At 45.2% G+C, this 16,947-nt stretch overlaps 1 protein-coding gene across 7 annotated transcripts in view; it reads right to left on the bottom strand.

Annotated features, from left to right (window-relative positions):
* Positions 1–16,947, bottom strand: part of RFFL (ring finger and FYVE like domain containing E3 ubiquitin protein ligase) — a 66,681-nt gene that overhangs the window by 20,288 nt on the left and 29,446 nt on the right. The window contains exon 1 of one of the 7 annotated variants that reach the window (XM_040455220.1): positions 14,080–14,084. The exons of the other annotated variants lie outside the window; for them this stretch is intronic. The gene's annotated coding sequence lies outside the window, so the exon portion shown is untranslated. Of the gene's footprint in view, positions 1–14,079; positions 14,085–16,947 lie in introns of those variants that run through there. 7 annotated transcript variants of the gene reach the window in all.

The following is a 16,947-nucleotide window of genomic DNA, read 5'->3' as shown; positions in this document are numbered from 1 at the left end:
AGCAGGAGGATTCACTTCCTGGTTCACACAGCTATAACCTTAGGTCTCCTGACTACTCTAGGGCCTTCTTAGCTTCTAGCATTTCCCAATACTCCTGATGGAGAATTCATTCCCTTTTGCAGGCATGTCTGATTCACATCCGCCTCCTCCCACCCCCCACCCCCCACCCCCCTCCCTCCCCTGAGAACAGGGACCATGACAGTCAGCCAGTGCCCAGCAGATAGATAGCTCAACAAAGACTACAGGATGAATCACACACGGTATTTAAACTTTAATCGCAGTCACTCCATTTCCTACACATCAAACACCTTGGTCTCAGCCTAGTACTTGTCCAAGGCCTCTCAGTTCCTAGAAGACAGTCTTAACTGCAATGAATAGTTCACATGGAAAAACAAAGTGAGAAACAGTTAAATAAATGAGTTCTGTGTTGGCAAGATAATGGCGCTAACAGCAGAGTGGCCCCTCTGAAAGAGGGGTTGTATGATTCTCTCAATCACCTGGACAAGAGCATCTGGGACCATGTGTTGTAATGCAAGGAATGCAGGATCTGGAACCAAAAGACCTGGGCCCAAGCCTTGCTTTACTACACCTGCCTCTAGTAAGTCCTACCTTTCTGTTCTTCCTTTTTCTCACCTGGACATTCTCTGGGCTGAGAGCCACTAAACAAATCAGTCGTTGCTACGAGCATCATAACAATAGCTCAGCCACGATTTCTCTGGCAAGGTTCAGATTAAAAAGTAAACCTAGAGATTTCCCCCACAATTACCATTGGCTTTCTGGGCTATCCTAAAAAGGGATATGGACATCTGTGACAAAATTAGCAGAAGGGGTCAAGTAACTGAAGGGGGTGGGGGCAAGGCGAGGATCAGCGCAGCCCGGCTGTGGGTGGTCTGCAACTTTGGTCAGAATCTCCACTCCCCCACACATGCAACCTTTATGGAAGCCAGTGCCTTGCTGTTTCCAGTGCTAGGCAGGTAAAGGGAGAAATCTGACCCTCGAGGGGTTCACAGTCTGGCAGGGGAACAAGAAATGTAAAAGCAGGGGCGCCTGGCTGGATCAGTCAGTAGAGCACATTCTCTTGATCTCTGGGTGGTGAATCCGAGCTCCATGTTGGGTGTAGAGATTACTTAAAATCTTTTAAAAAGACAGAAAGAAATGTAAAGCCAAAGCTAGAAATTTCAGGGTGCTCAGTGCTTTAACAGAGGTTCCTACAGCATATGGGAGGCTACAAAGATACAATCAACTCCCCAGGGGTGGAGGGATGACCAGAGAAGACTTCTCCAGTGAGATGCCACACATAGCCTGCTGTTAGAGTAACTGGCCCAGAGTAAAATGAATTTGCAAGAAAGAGCAAACTGCATGCAACATGGCATTAAAGAAACCACAAAATGGGGGTGCCTGGGTGGCTCAGTCTGTTAAGCATCCGACTTCAGCTCAGGTCGTGATCTCATAATTTGTAAGTTCAAGCCCCGCTTGAAATGGGCAAGCTGTGCTGACGGCTCGGAGACTGGAACCTGCTTCAGATTCTGTATCTCCCTCTCTCTCTTTGCCCCTTCCCCGTTCGTGCTGTCTCTCTCTCTGTCTCTCAAAAATAAACAAACATTAAACATTTTTTTTTAATTAAAAAAATGCAAAAAGAAACTACAAAATGTTCAGTAGGGTCAAGAGTAAGGGTGGGGTGTGCAGCAGGCAAACGAGCAGCCACTGAAGACCACGATAAGGAATCTGGACTTTATCCTGCAAGTAATGGAACACGGTGAGGGGTTCAGGCAAGCAGGTTTTCTGATCTTATTTACATTTTAAAGTGGGCACTCTGCCGGTAAGCAGCCTAGGGAACAAGCCTGCAAGGGGAAGGCCAGGAGCAGGAAGCTGCTATAGTACAGTCAAGACACGAGGACACGGGCGTAAGAGAAAGGCACAGACAGATCTCTGACGAACTCGTGGGATGTGTCAGTGAACTGAAGCAGTGGGAGAATGGGGAGAGAAAGCAGTCTTGGACGAATCCTGGGGGTCTCTGAAAAAAACAACAGGACACGGTAGAAAACTGTAACGAGGGACAAGGCCCTCAGGAGGAGGCATGTGTCTGTGTGAAGGCAGGGAGCAGTTAAGACGACAAGTGGGGTTTTGTACCCAGGGGACTTGCTGATGGACACAGCACACAGGAGCACAGTCCTGGTTGAGGACAAAGGTCTGGGAATCCTCAGCCTGCTGGAAGCATGACAAGCCAGAACAGGGCAGAAGACTGAATTAGACAGTGGGGGGTCAGAGAGGGTGGCCAGGGAGTGCCCCGGGGAAGACCCGACCTAAAGGGCTAGTGGAGGAAAACCATCACAACAGTGGAAGGAAGAATGCTCAAAGGTGGGCGATCTGGGGGCACCTGGATGGCTCAGTCGGTTAAATGGCTGACTTTAGCTCAGGTCATGATCTCACGGTTCACGAGTTAGAGCCCCGCGTTGGGCTCTGTGCTGACAGCTCAGAGCCTGGAGCCTGCTTCGGATTCTGTGTTTCTGTCTCTCCCTGACCATCCCCTGCTCACGCTCTGTCTCTCTCTGTCTCTCTCTCTCTCTCTCAAAAATAAATTTAAAAAAACAAACAAAAAACCAAAACTAAACAAAACAAACAAATAAAAACAAAGGGGGGGGGCACCTGGAAGAGGGTTGTGTTTCAGGAAGAAATGATCAATGCTGTCAAATGACCCGGAGAGTAGAACGCATGGAATACAAAATGTCCAATGGACCCAGGCCCCAGTTTCAAGAAAACGTGAATATGTTCTTCATCCGAGCAGTTAAGGAAGAGAGAACCTGATGGCTAACCACAGGTCAGATGTGAGGATGAGCCAGGCCCTAAGGATTAACTGTTCTCTGAAGAAACTTCTGGCCATGAAGGGAAGAGAGAAGGCCAGAGCTAAAGAGGATGCAGGTTACTAACACAAGACAGAGAAATGCAGAAACTGCAGGAGACCCCCAAAGAGGAAGAGGTTACAGGGGAAGGGAAGCTGGCAACACAAGGTGGGAGTCAGGGCCAGGAGGAGAAAGAAAGACTGGGGGTGGGCGGGGAGGAGAAAGGTCACCTCTTTCACCAGAGACTGGAAGCAAGGGGAGACAGATGTCACCAAAGATAAGCTGCCAGCAGACAAAGGTGAACGGATGAAGTAAAAAGACAAGGGGGGGGATGTTAACCACAAGAAGAAAACAAACTTTTCCTTCGCACAAGGAATCTGCACGTTGCAATTTTTTCTGAGAGCCAAGGACTTTGCCACACGATGGGTAGGCCCGCAGAGCAAGGCGTGATCAACAGGAAAACAGCCAGAAGGCCAGCCAGCTGTACAGTGTTTAAATTCCTGTGCTTTCCCAAGCACTTAGGGAGCACCAGCGCCGTGCTGGGCACTGGGAATACCAAAAGTGAGGTCGACTAGGTCCTTGCCCCCAGGGGACTCTGGGCCCAATGTGGCACAACTATACAGCTCAACTCAGCCATCCTGACAGAAGAGCTAAGAAAGGTCTTCCTCAGTCGAGAACCAAGACAATCTATCTTCCACGGCGGTATTTTCATTCTCTCAACTTTGGTTCTAATCTTAACTGCCTCCTCTGAAGAGCTGTGAAAGAAAAGCCATCAGCCTATCCAAGTATGTGGCCTGGCTCAGGAGGTCTTGGCTCTGGGAGAAGACTTGAAGATTGCCTCTGGGTTCTTCCCCCGGCCCCATGTGCAGGTGGAGAACGGAGTCTTATCCCGGGCATATGAGTATGTGGGGACGGACTATTACAGAAAGGGCTGGGGCAGGGGGAGGTCTCCAGTTGCTGAAGTAGCTAACTTCAGTAACTGGTGACCCTGTCACCAATGTCAGGAGACCAGGCTTTTACTCTTTTTGACATATAATTAAAATACCATTTCCTAATGTGGCCAGTTAAAAGTACTCTCTTGCCAAACCAGAAAATACGAAGCCTAAATTACAACTGTATTCAGGATTACCTCAGGGAGTGAAAAGGAAAGCGTTTGTAATTTTAACACTGCCATATAAACCAAACGCTTTTCTCTTGGCAATATTTTTTCATCCCTCAGCCCTAAACAGACACACACACTTGGCATCTGATCGTGTTACCAAAGGGCTGGAAGTGGAACCAACCGTGGGTGTCTAACGAATTTTGCCCATGGCGCCATCATGAGAAAGTTCCCTTTCTGATCTGCAAATCTCCTGATCTTGAAAGAAAATGATCAAATCTTCTTTGAGGGTTTGAAAATTCCTTCCCCGATTCCCCTCACCCTCTTCGGAACAGACGGACTTGGCGATTTAATCCCCAAATACAGTCTCTGACCGCGGTCCCAGGGAGCTTGTTCGAAGCCTGGGAGGCTCTCCTCTCCCGCTCTGCAGGACCGGGAGGAAGACGGGAGGTGTAAGGCCAAGATGAGCAACAAAACTTGCTCCTCCCTGTGGAGGAACCCTGCGGTCTGGGGCCGAGAAGGCTAGTCAGCATGTGGGAGTGTGTCAGCTTGACAAGTATGCTGGCATTTCTTGAGAGACTAAGCTCTGCTGAACAGGAAAATTACAGTTTTAATAACAGGGTTAAGATAAATGATCTATCCCAGGTAGGCTGAGTACAGTCGTAGTTAGAGGCAAGAAGGGAGATAATGTGATTTCTCCCCATTAAGTCCTAGAATCCTAAGTAATTTTAAAACAGTCACTTCTGCACTCGTTCACCTGCCCAAGGCAAATAATTTTAAGCAGATCAGTGGTTGTCATGGGCTTTACCGAGGAGGAGGGAAGGGTCAGAATGGACCCATGGAGTAGAAGGGTCAGAATGTCAGTGCCCTAGTAAAATAAGTGCTAGTTTGCAATGTGACTCCAAACTACCTTGCTAACCTCCAAAATCTAAGGCAGTAAAGTCAAGTCCCCAAGGTTCTCATCCAATCTGTTCTGATTTTAATTAACTGCTCTGTGTGCCAAGGTACTTCTGCAACAACGGGCTTTACATAGATGCAACATCCTGGAATTAACATACTTATGGTGAACCACTGTGTAAGATTTCACAAAAATCCTTTTTAGAAAACCTAATTACAATGCCCACAATCCTCAAAGAAGTACCTTTCTGACAGGGCAAATCAGAAAGTGGCTACGAAGCAAGCCTTCAAGAATGTCTGCAGTTCCGTGAGGGAGGTTTGCCTATTGTCACTACCATATTCCTGGAATTGTTAAAAGCAGCTAGGCTGTAAGTGCATTATGAAAAGTATCCCACGTTATGGATCATTAATACAGAATAGGTTTTGCTTCATCTTGTATATTATCCTTAAAAAGCAATTAAAGTACAATTGCAATGACTTTGAAAGGAAATGCTATGAAAGCCTATCAATATGGCTTAGCTATGCCTCTTTGAAATAACTGATAAGTAATTACATGTTTTCAGAAGTAGAGAAGAAAGTAGTCATTCTCCACTTGAAGAATACTTCTGATGTCAGGCACTGAGCTAGGGACTACCTAGTGCTTTATCATGTGATCCTCACAATTCTGGCAAGGCAAATTAGATTAGTGCATCCCATTTACAGGTGAGAAAACCAAGGTTCAGAGAACTTAACTTGCTAAAGGTCATAGCTAGAGGGTAGTAAAGCCAAGATGTGAAACTAAATCGCTTATACCATGAAGCCCGTGCTCTGCAGGCTGCAAGAAGTACTCCTGATTCCACAGTCCATCAATCAGTCAAATAATAATAAAATCAGCCTAGGGCGCCTGGGTTGCACAGTTAAGCATCTGATTCTTGACCTCGGCTCAGGGCAGGATCTCATAGTTCATGAGTTCGAGCCCACACAGGGCTCTGTGCCGACGATGCAGCCTGCTTGGGATTCTCTCTCCGTCTCTCTCTCTGCCCCTCCCTTGCTCGATTGCTCTCAAAAATAAATAAATAAACCTTAAAAAAAAATTCTCCCAATACTCAACTCACTTCATCAACTTCACTCTTTAAACCCTCCAGTCTCGCTTGAACCACTCCACCTAATCTCTTCTTCTCAAGGTCACCAAGGAATCCCAAGTGGCCAGATCCAAGTGACACTTCTGTGTCTTCCTCTTAACCTCCTGGCAGAGCCAGACACAAGTGACCCTTGCCTCCTCCTTGAAACACTCTCCACAACTCCGTGCCCTTGGTTTGCCTCCCAGCTCAAAGCCTATTTGCTGCTCTCTCCCCTCCCTCTGCTCTTCAATGTTGGGAGCCCCTAGGCTGTCTTTAGCACCCTCTCCATCCATAGTCTCCCGAGAGGAGCCCTGTCGGGTGACTTTGGGTACTGTTTTTAAGCTGAAGATTCATAAATTCCTATCTCCATCTCCCCTGTCACCACCCCCTTCCCCCCTCCCCCCCCCAATACGGCAGAGATCTCAACCGCCATCTCTGATCTATTATGCACACGGCACACTTCCCTCCTTAGACGTTGAATCTGCTGTTTGCTTCTGGAAGAGTCCTGGCTGGACTCTTCTCCCCAGGATATCACATACCTGGCTCCCTCCTGCCATTCACTCTTCAGTTTCAATGTCATTTTCTAGTCTCATGCCTAACAGCATAAACTGGTATTACTGGCTTACTTGTTAACTGCTTTTCTAACTAGAATTTAAAAAATACACGAGGGCAGGGATTTTACAGTCTACTGTAATTCCAGAGTCTAGAAGGGCTTCTTGGGTAGAAGAACTGATCCCAACTAGCTTCCCAGCTTCTGTTCTTGCCTCTCTCCAATTCTTTCTCCCCAACACACACACACACACACACACACACACACACACACACACACACGCTCTTGAACAGAGTCCCACTGCATTTTAAAAGGAAAACTCAACTCCTTGCATGGTTAAAAGACCCTGCATGTGCCACCAGTCCACTTCTCTGATTCGTGTCATGCTGCTTTTCTCCCTGCTCGCTAAGCTTCAAGCCATGGTGGCCTTTAGGAGGTCAAGCACACGGCTCCATCCTGCCTCCAGGTCTCCGCTTGTTCTCCCTGCCTGCGTTGTTCCTCCTCATCTTTCAGGATGCAACCCGGACACCACCGATTGAGAGGAGTCCTCCTCAGTCACACTGCCTCTCTCTCACTGCCCTTAGTTTCCTTCCTGAGCACTGCCGATATCTGCAATTATAAAGCTTTGTTTACAGCTGATCTACCCACAGACTGGAAACTCCAAGGGCAGGAACCCCACCTGTCCTCACTTTTTTATCCACATCTAGCACCGTACCACTTTGCAGCAGGCACCCAAATAATTGGTGAAATGAACAAACAGAGGTCAGAAGAACGTTCAAGTATGTTATCAATACAGCCAATGAGGCAAGTACTAGTTATCTCTCCTTAGGGCCCAAAGCATTTTGTCAATATTTATAGTGACATAAAGGGACTATGAAAAAAAAAAGGCCCTTTATCAAAAACAAAGGGTAGCTAACCTTGGACAGGTGACTTAAGCTTTTTGAGTCTGTTTCCTCACCTCTATAAAAGGGATAATCCCTGTGTTGGGAGGTAATTGTAGGGATGAAAAATAATATTCAGAAAGTGCCTAACCCACAGTAAGTGATCACTGATCAATAAATAACATGCTAAAAGAAATTATCATTTAACTTTAAGTTACAATTCTAAAATGGCAACAGCCTAGATGTTTAACAGTGACTATGAGCCAGAAAGCCCCATACGTCTCACGCTTTTTCTCTCTGATGCCCCAAAACTTGAGTCTCCTACCACCTAAGGGACTGGGTTAGGTGGGGCTCCGGCACAGCTGATCACACCACCCACACGATAAAGAATCCTTATCTTGAGAACTCACCTGAAATTTACAATCATCTCTCAACTTGGAAGGCTGCTCACTTCTAACGTTTGAAAAGAAACTTGAAATCCCTCAAAACTATTTAATTTAAAACCCAAACTCAAAGTCACAACTTGAATTTTCCAGCAAACCTGCCTAAGGTAACCACCCTGGCTGGGGAAGGTTTAAAGGGCTGGCGACAACACCATGAGCATGAAACAGGGCCACTGTTGCATCTGTGAGTAAGCAACCCACAAGTGCACCATATTAGACACTGGTCTCACTTGCTGGGCGTGGGAGAGTGAAGCATGTTCTCTGTGATACGGACATTATTTCTGAGATATTTACTTTAGGATAAAGAATTCAGAACACCTAAGTCACAGAGAAGACAAGTATATTATGGAACTCTAACACCCGAGGCCTGAATTAGATCAGCAGCCCTGGTAAAGTGGTGTCTGGGCTGGGCATGAACAAGGGATCTGTCACAAGGCTGGAACACAGCAGACGAAAACATTTCCAAAGGCTTTAAATCCTAATAGACATTGTCCATCCTCCCAAGCAGTCCTTAGGATGTGGGGAGTGGATAATGCATATTTCCTAGCTAGGCATTTCATTTGGGGGCTAAATTTTTAGAAAATACAAGAGTTAAAAAAAAAAAATTCTCGGGGCACCTGGGTGGCTCAAGTCGGTTGAGCATTCATTCCACCTCAGCTCAGGTCATGATCTCAGGGTTCGTGGGTTCGAGCCCCACGTCAGGCTTTGAGCTGAAAGCGCAGAGCCTGCTTCAGATTCTCTCTCCCTCTCCCCTGTTTGCTCGCTCTCTCTCTCAAAAACAAAAAAAAGGAAAAAAAAAATTCCCAACTACATCTTACTCTGGTTTTAGCTTCAGTCAGACGTGACCTTAAATCCAACTCTAACAAGGAGTAACGGAATGAACTTGAGAAAGTGGGCTCTCTGAGCTTCGGCGGAACAGGAATAAACTTGCCTGTACCTCACAAGCTGGACACAGAGTAGGTGCTCAGTATAAAGAGGGAGAGTACTTTATGAGCTAATTTTTAGTCTTACAAAAAGAGCAGAAGACGGTACTAGACATTCAGTAAATGGCTGGCCTTATAATAAGGCATGGGGCTAAGGAGGATTCAATGTTTGCCTCTCTCCAAACCAGCTCCCAGAGCCCCTATTCATTCTGAGATGTCAGCCTTCAAAGACACTAGGACTCCTATATCCTCCAGTTCCCAAGTTCTACTTTAATATAAAGGATCAAAGCTCTAGGTGAGAGAAAGAATTTCCTGTGCTGTTATTTCAGGGGTAGACAAGGGGAAAATAGGAGGTATTTAGACTCAGGGGTTCAGAAATCCCTTCTCAGATGATCCTAGAAAACAGTATTTTTTTCAGGAAAAGTAAAAACACTACAAAACACGTGAGTTGTTTTGTCAGCATCTGTTGTCTCATTTAATACAATAATCCTGCAAACATCGAAATTACAATGTTCTTTTCCTAAATCAAGAGGCTGGGCCCTTCGGGTTGGGTCATACAGCTAGGGGTGATTAATCTATGGCCCTACAGAAAGAGGGCGATGCTTTCACCACCCACAACTCCCTCCCCATAGCACTACTAACAGAGCCTGTGTGCTGGAGAGCAAGGTAAATGAGTTGACCATAGGAGAGACAGTGGAAACCACCTACCCGCCGAGCCAACCTTTCAACACTTGAGGACCTTGTAAAAGGGATGGCAGACAAACCATCCCCGGGAATACAGAATTTTAATTTATACATCCAGGAGGCCATCTGCATTTCCGACCCACTACAACTTCGGGGTACTGGCGCTATGAAGAGACCCCCAACTTTCTAAAGATAGAGCCCTTAATCAATATTTAAGATGTTTCGGTTTCCATCCTTGCCCACCTTGGTTCCAGCTGAGGAGGGGTTTTTCAGTTAATTGTCTCAACTACCTAATGCTCTATTACTCTCCTTTTAATAAGTGTTTTCACTGGTACCCATTAAATAATAATGAAAGCAAATCCTTAGCAATCAGGGCCTCGCTCTCCTTGCTCTTAGCTCCAGCTACCCTGCTATTCCGTCGACCCCTCAAAGACCAAGCTTATGTGGGTTTTCAGGAACCTCCCTCACGCTATACCCTCGACCTTGACCTCCTCATGCAGCATTTATTTCCTCAGGAAAACCTCCTCTGACCCTGTCTGTGCTCCCACAGCATCTCGTACACCTCCCAAGAACTTTAATTCATTCACCTGACTGTCTGCTTAGCGCTACTTTCTGCAGAGCTCTCTTCCAGGTGCTGGGGACTCCAAGAGGAACAAAACCAGGCAAGGTCCCTTCACCACATGGTGATTACGTTCTGAGGGGATGAGCATTCTAGCAGCACTGCATTTAATCAATTGGCTAACAATCTGTGTAATTTTTTTTTTTTTCCAAGTATTCTTCTCCCATGGTTAGGGAGTGAAACAGGAAAAGAGTCTACAGCTTAATTCCCAGCCTTAGTGCCAGGTAAACGTGATCACCAGGTATTTGTTGAAGTCTTATTAATGATAACAACAACAGAGCTTTAAAAAGAGAGAGAGAGAGAGAGAGAGAGAGAGAGAGAGAGAGAGAGAAATTCATGCTTGAAAACTCTACAATCCTGATTACAGGATGATGAGCAAATTAAGGGTTTTAAACCCAAATGACCATAGCAGTATGTTAAGGGAAAGGCTTAATAGGTACATGCCTACCTCACACTTGCTGAGGATTAAGTTTTTAAAGCGTCTGCTAAGAATGGTAACAGACTGAGTTTCTAGAAGTAACAGACACATGTTAAAACTGCCAGTTACGATAGCATTAGAAAGCCAGAAAACCTCGAGGATGAACAGGATCGGCACCCTCCCTGCATCGAAAGGCACAGAAGCCTTCAGTGACCTCCCAGCGGCTTCGGTTGGGAATAAATAGCACAGTGATAAGAACTGCAGAGAACACAAATTAAAGTGAAATCAACACATGGAGAAGAGAAACAACAGAGAAAAGCAATGCTAGACAATCAAAGAGACTCTACCAGATCCACCCAGGTCTAAGCAGAGCTTTGCCAGTCGCTACCAATGTGCGCAGCTCAGGCAAGAGGAGGGAGAAGCAGGACACAAGGAACCACGGCAGCGGGTCTTGGAACACAAAGCGTTAAAATGACAGCAGGAAGAAGGGGAAAGGAGGGAGGTTTCACTTTTCGCTACTAATACATGAGCTCTTTTCCTGAAGTGCTAACTGTTGTAAACAAGTGAAAAACATACACAATAATCCAAGTTATAAATGTTCTTGAAAACTCCCTCGTTTCAACTAGTCTATGACAAATACTTGCAGAGGGACCTCAGCATCTGCTGCGAAGTTCAGGGAAAAGTAATTCTAACCAATGGCCTTGTGCCAAAATCTCACCCTCGGGGTCTGACCAATTAAATGGCTGCTTCTTAGTGTGGCGTTCAGGAGAGATGACAGATTGAACACTGCAGCAGAGAAACCTACACATTTAATTTCAGCCCAGGCATTTTGCCCCAAAGGGCGAGTCAATCAGGAAAGAAAGCAGTTCAGAGGAGTCTTCAAACAAGCTGAAAACAGAATAAACGGACCTGTGGTTTAATTACCACAGGATCCTTCTTCCATCAAAACTGATGACAGAGCTCATCAAGAATAAAGAGATTCTGATCCCTCTGAACTCTCGTACAGAAAACAGGATTTACCAGAGAGGCTATTCTGGACCCAAGAAGTTGTTCTCCTGAGCTACTATCACAGTGACGGGACTACTGGGTCACCAGGATAAGGAAGCCAGGGATTCACTGAGAGGGTTTCTGCCACATGCAAAGCCCTGGGGAAAGGCAGCGCTTCAGGGCGTGAATTCTGTCTAGGGTCAAAATGACCCCGTCTGCCTTTCCAAAGTGGACCGCACAAAAGTCACTGCGGCTAAACGTACAGTGGCGTGAACTCAACTGAGGACTCTAGCCCCTGGTGTTATTTAATCCCTTTAAACGTTATTTTTCTCTAAAACAACAGAGCTTGCTAGGTTGAAAGGATAATTGAAAGGATTAAAATAATGCAGGTCAAGCATGTACTCCAGAGCCTAGCACAGAACGGTACTCAATAAAAGCTGGCTACAAGTAACTTAAAGAAAAGCTGTTTTAAGGTTCTTTAAAGGGACAAAATTTACCTGCTCTATCCCCTATCTGCTTTTTTCAAGACCTGCTAATACCTTTCTTTCATCAGGCAAAGTCTAGTTTTCTAATGATCCTCCAAGAACTAAATCACCCAGGCCCCTCCCATCAGCTCTTAACTTTATAATCCCTGGAGAAGGGGCAGAGGGGATCTGGAGGTGGTTTTCCCTTCATGCAGCCCAGCCTGCTACACTTCTTCCCAAATCCGCCGCTTTGCCAACAAGTTTGCCAATTTTCCCACGGCTCAGTTACTGGAGACTCTCCCTCAGCTCAACCCTTCTGTCCACCTGATGCAGAGGACTGAGCACACACACACATCTCTGGCCCCCACCTGGCGCCCCATAACTGCCTGTGCTGCGCTGAAGTCTGATGGGAGTTTGTGATAAACCCAGGATAAATTCAGACTAACCACCCCCTTCCTCCCACAGACCTTTGGCTCGGTTTGATGTTTGATCTCAATCTAGAAATTATGCTGACTCTCTGAAATGTTTTCTGCTCCTGCCAGGATGTGATATGTCCACTATCTCTCCCAAGAGGCAGAAATAGAGATTTCTAGTTCACCTCATACCACAAAGAAATCCTTCATGTTCTCATCACCTTCCCTCCTTGGGAAGAACACCTGTGCTTAACCTGGTCTTCGGGTTTTATTCTTTGCCTGTATATCCCACAATGAAGTGCAAACTGGCTCATATTTACCACTCCTTGCGAGAGTCAAGAAAAGAGACACCTGTGCTGATATCGGTCTATCATAATACTGATAGTGTAATGCTATTCTCATTGATGCCAACATATGTATGCCACTTCACCCATCTGCTCCTGGAATTACAAAGTGGAAGGACAGGGGTGCCTGGGTGGCTCAGTCAGTTGAGCACCTGACTCTTGGTTTCAGCTCAGGCTGTGATCTCACAGTTCATGAGTTTGAGACCCGCATAGGGCTCTAAATGCAGCCTGCTTGGGATCCTCTCTCCCTCTCTGCCACTACCCCCTCCCCAACCCTCTGGCCACATTCACATGCACAAGTGCACACTCCCTCTCTCAAAATAAATAAATAAACTTAAAAACAAGAAAAGTGGAAGGATAGTCTGCAATGTGGCAAGGATGTGGATTGCACAAAAAACATTACCCAGACTTGTACCTGCTCCATATTCATTAGTTTATGGTTTGAGACCACCAGAATGGACCTGTTCTGAAATAGCTCAAGTGGTTATGATAATCCACAAAGATCCCAAGATTACTTCCCACAGGGAGTTATTCTATAGACCATCCAGTTCCCTAACGAACGTAATAAAGCAGATTTCAGCAGTGGGAAGCAATGAGGAATGAGAAGGGGTTTATCAAATAGAGGTTCCTAAGATTGTTTACCAGCTGAGTGACCTCCCCAACAAGCAAACTGCTTATTTAATCTCTTCTCCAGAAACATGCCTACAGGGGTAAAACAGTTCAGCAGTTAGCTTTAGATCCAGCCTCCAACATTCAAGGAAATTTTCAATTCAAAGACTAAAAAGGCCTGGGGGTAATTTGTAAACTACCACACTTAGGAAGCACTCAAAAGGTGTGCTAGAAATCCTGGAATCCAACAAAAGGAACCTGTAATTTAAAAGGCTGGAGAATTACAGGCTAAGATTTTCTACTGTTATTAAGAAATAAATAGCCAAGCACAGCTTGGATCCCTCATCTACCAAAAGTAACACATCAGCAGGCAATTCAGTGGTTCCATTTTATGAAACATATGGATGCAATATGGTGTAAGGTAGGAAAAACCACCATGCACCAGGAAGAATGGCTTAACCCCTAGAAGAAAGACGTGTACCTGTATACAGGCAAGGGCAGTAAAGGACTAGTTAGTTGCCTTACCACCTTTTCAAACCAGAAACAGAGACATCTTTGGTCAAGCTCAAATACTAGAAATCTTGACTTTTTAACCACACCAAGTTTCAAAACACAGATACACAAAGTTACAGTAAAGACAAGCACATCCTGTTTGCACTTGACTTCCTGTTCTGGGCAGTCTGATCTATTTACACTGCTGCTGCCTAGCCACAAAACAGGTAACCTTTCATATCTGCCAACAAATGGTTCACTGAACAGCAGTCCACTGACAACATTTGTTCTACGAGTTGGGTTAAAAAAGATTCACCTGAAGAGCACCAAAAAAAACAATCATGAGCTCCTGAGCCACTTTCGGTCTCTCCTACGCTTCCTACTGACGCCTGACCTAAATAATAAAAACTGAACACAAACACGCGCTGAGATAAGAAAGTCACGCCTGAAACAAAACGTGAAATATGAAGGCTGGGAAAAGAGCAAGGAAGATTGGAAATGTTTTTATTATTAAACGTGGGTCTCTTTTCAAATGTAGAAGAAACAGGTTTCTGTCGGCCCAGAATCCCCACCGAGCAGATGCCCAGAAGGGAACCACCCGAGTGATCACAACACTTAAAAGGGCCCTTCTGGTGAACACTGCCCCCAACCCAACCTGCTACCAATCTGGGTCTACTTGGCAGCAAAAGCCTTCTGGTTTTACAGACCTGAAGCCTCCACGTGAAGTGAAATTTTCACCGCTTTCAAAGAGTTAGCGGTGTCCCCCACAAGCCACATTCAGTGTTGGGAATAAATGCCGGGCCAACAAATATCCCAGTTTTTATGGACCCATCGGTTAGCCTCCTAGGGTCTGTTTTCTCATCTGGAAAATAGGAAGGCTGAACGACACAAATCCCTAATGTTTCTTCCAGCTGTAGATTCCAGGATTCAACACTAAGAGAGGAAGCTTCTGTGGCTTTCGGCGTTACTTCTTTGGTCAAAAAAGACACCTCCAACACCCCACAAATCCACAGTGTGAATACATGCCTTGATCTACCTCTCAAGTACCCAAGGATTCTTTTCCCTTCCCTTGAAATGTGGATTGGAAAGTTTCCCATTTGCAAGCTAAATAACAAACCTTAAGGACTGTTCTCTTTACACATGGTCTTTTTATTAAAATCTTAATGTAGTCACCACTCGGTTCTCATGCTGGTCATATGATTCCTGTACAGAATAAAGCCACAAAAGGATGGAGACAATCTGACCAGCAGCTTGTGGCACTCCCACATAGTGCTTGTTAATGGGGAAAAAATGAGGCAAAATCTGAGTAAGAAAAAGGAGTGGTAAAGACAAGTTCGGTGAGTCAGTACAAAGGAAAACACAGCAAGTTTCACAGAAAAGAAAAAGAAATGAGAAAGGAAAAAAAAAAAAAAAGGCGGGGCGGGGGGCAGAATCCAAATCAATGAGCAGAAACTTAAATCTTAATTTCTGTTTCAGGAGGGGCGCCTAAGTGGCTCAGTTGGTTAAATGTCCAACTTCAGCTCAGGCCATGACCTCCGGTTTGTGGGTTCAAGCCGGCGTCAGGCTCTGTGCTCTGGATTCTGTCTCCCTCCCTCTCTGCCCCTGCCCCACTCATGGCTCTGTCTGTCTCTCTCTCTAAGCAAATATTTAAAAAAAAATTTAGTTCTGCTTCTCCATTTACCTATTCATCCAACAGATATCGAATGCCTACTACGTGCAGGGAACTGAATTAGACACTAGAGGAGATACAAAGGTCATCCGGATAAATCTATTAAGTGAGGTTATGGTCTAGTAGGAGAGATAAAGGCATGTACACAAACTATTGAAATATATAGCAGAAAGTGTACTGTGCCATAAAAGAGAATTCTCTACTATGAGACCCAGAGGAAGGAGTGATTACTCCCAGGGAGGGATCAGACAAAGAGGCTTCACAGGAAGAATGACATTCTAAGCCAAAAGCACAACAGAAAAGCAAGGACACCCAAGTATGAAATCAAGGACATAGAGGTACAGTGAGAAACTGGATTTGATTTGAGCTATAAGTGGGCATGAAGGGAGGGATGGTAATAATAACAGTTAGCAATCCACAGAGCCACAGCTAAATTGGATAGCTGGACTGGAGCCAGACAAGTATTCCAAAGTCAGACTCAGAATTTGAGTTTAAATCCAGTGGAGAAGGAAGGGGAAGGAGGGAGGGTGACAAGTTAGGAGCTTGGAGGAATCTCATGACCCATAAAATTAAGATAATAAAATTAATGCAAAATCAATGTGTACAGATTAGTACCTCCAAAGAGATACAATGTCTCCCAAACTAAAAGCAAGAAGACAGGAAGACAAAAGGGCTTGGGTGATGGTATTCACATATTTAAATAAAGAATGTGACCACTTTGGGGTGCCTGGCTGGCTCAGTCAGTACAGCACATGGCTCTAGACCTTGGGGTTATGAGTTCAAGCCCGACATTGGGGGTAGAGATTACTTAAAAATAAAAAGAACACAATCACATCAAAATGTGGTCAACAAACTTAGAAAAACCTAGAAAAAAACAGAGGGGGCCATTTTGAGTCCAGAATAACCCAAGGCAGAGAAATACTTCAACTAGGTGGCACACCATCTTCTCTCCTGTGGGACAAGGTCTGTTCATGAAGCTTAAATGGGAACTGCGTACAGCAGCAGTTAGGGGTATGGGCTCTTAGAACTGGAGGGACTGGGTTCCAATCTCAGTTTATCCTCTTACCGGCTGAGACAGAGCTTTGGTTTCTTTATTTATAAACTGAGGATAATTGGCCCACTGGGAGAATTAAATGTCCTACTCTATGCAAAAGCACTCAGTACCAAACTGAGCGTATAGTACACAATCAACAATCTTTTTTTTTTTTTTTTTTTAGTTTATTTACCTACTTTGATGGGGGTGGTGGACAGGAGAGAGGGGAGAGAGAGAATCCCAAACAGGCCCCACAAACCTTGAGATTAAGACCTGAGCTAAAATCAAGAGTCAGACAGACGGTTAACCAACTGAGCCACCTAGGCGCCCCAGGCAATCAATAATCCTAGCTTGTTTTTTTTCTAACTTCCCTCACAAACTATTCTATTATTCCATGCTCATCAAGCAAGCGTGGTATTATTAAATTTCATTTCTCAGATCTCTTGATATAGAAAAGCAATACCCTAGCAAAATCCAGATTC

The sequence above is a fragment of the Herpailurus yagouaroundi genome, unplaced genomic scaffold, assembly GCF_014898765.1.
Source record: "Herpailurus yagouaroundi ecotype Mexico unplaced genomic scaffold, PumYag 215, whole genome shotgun sequence".
Classification (NCBI taxonomy): domain Eukaryota; kingdom Metazoa; phylum Chordata; class Mammalia; order Carnivora; family Felidae; genus Herpailurus; species Herpailurus yagouaroundi.
Note: the sequence above shows the minus strand (reverse complement) of the source record. Positions and strands in the feature narration are given on the sequence as shown.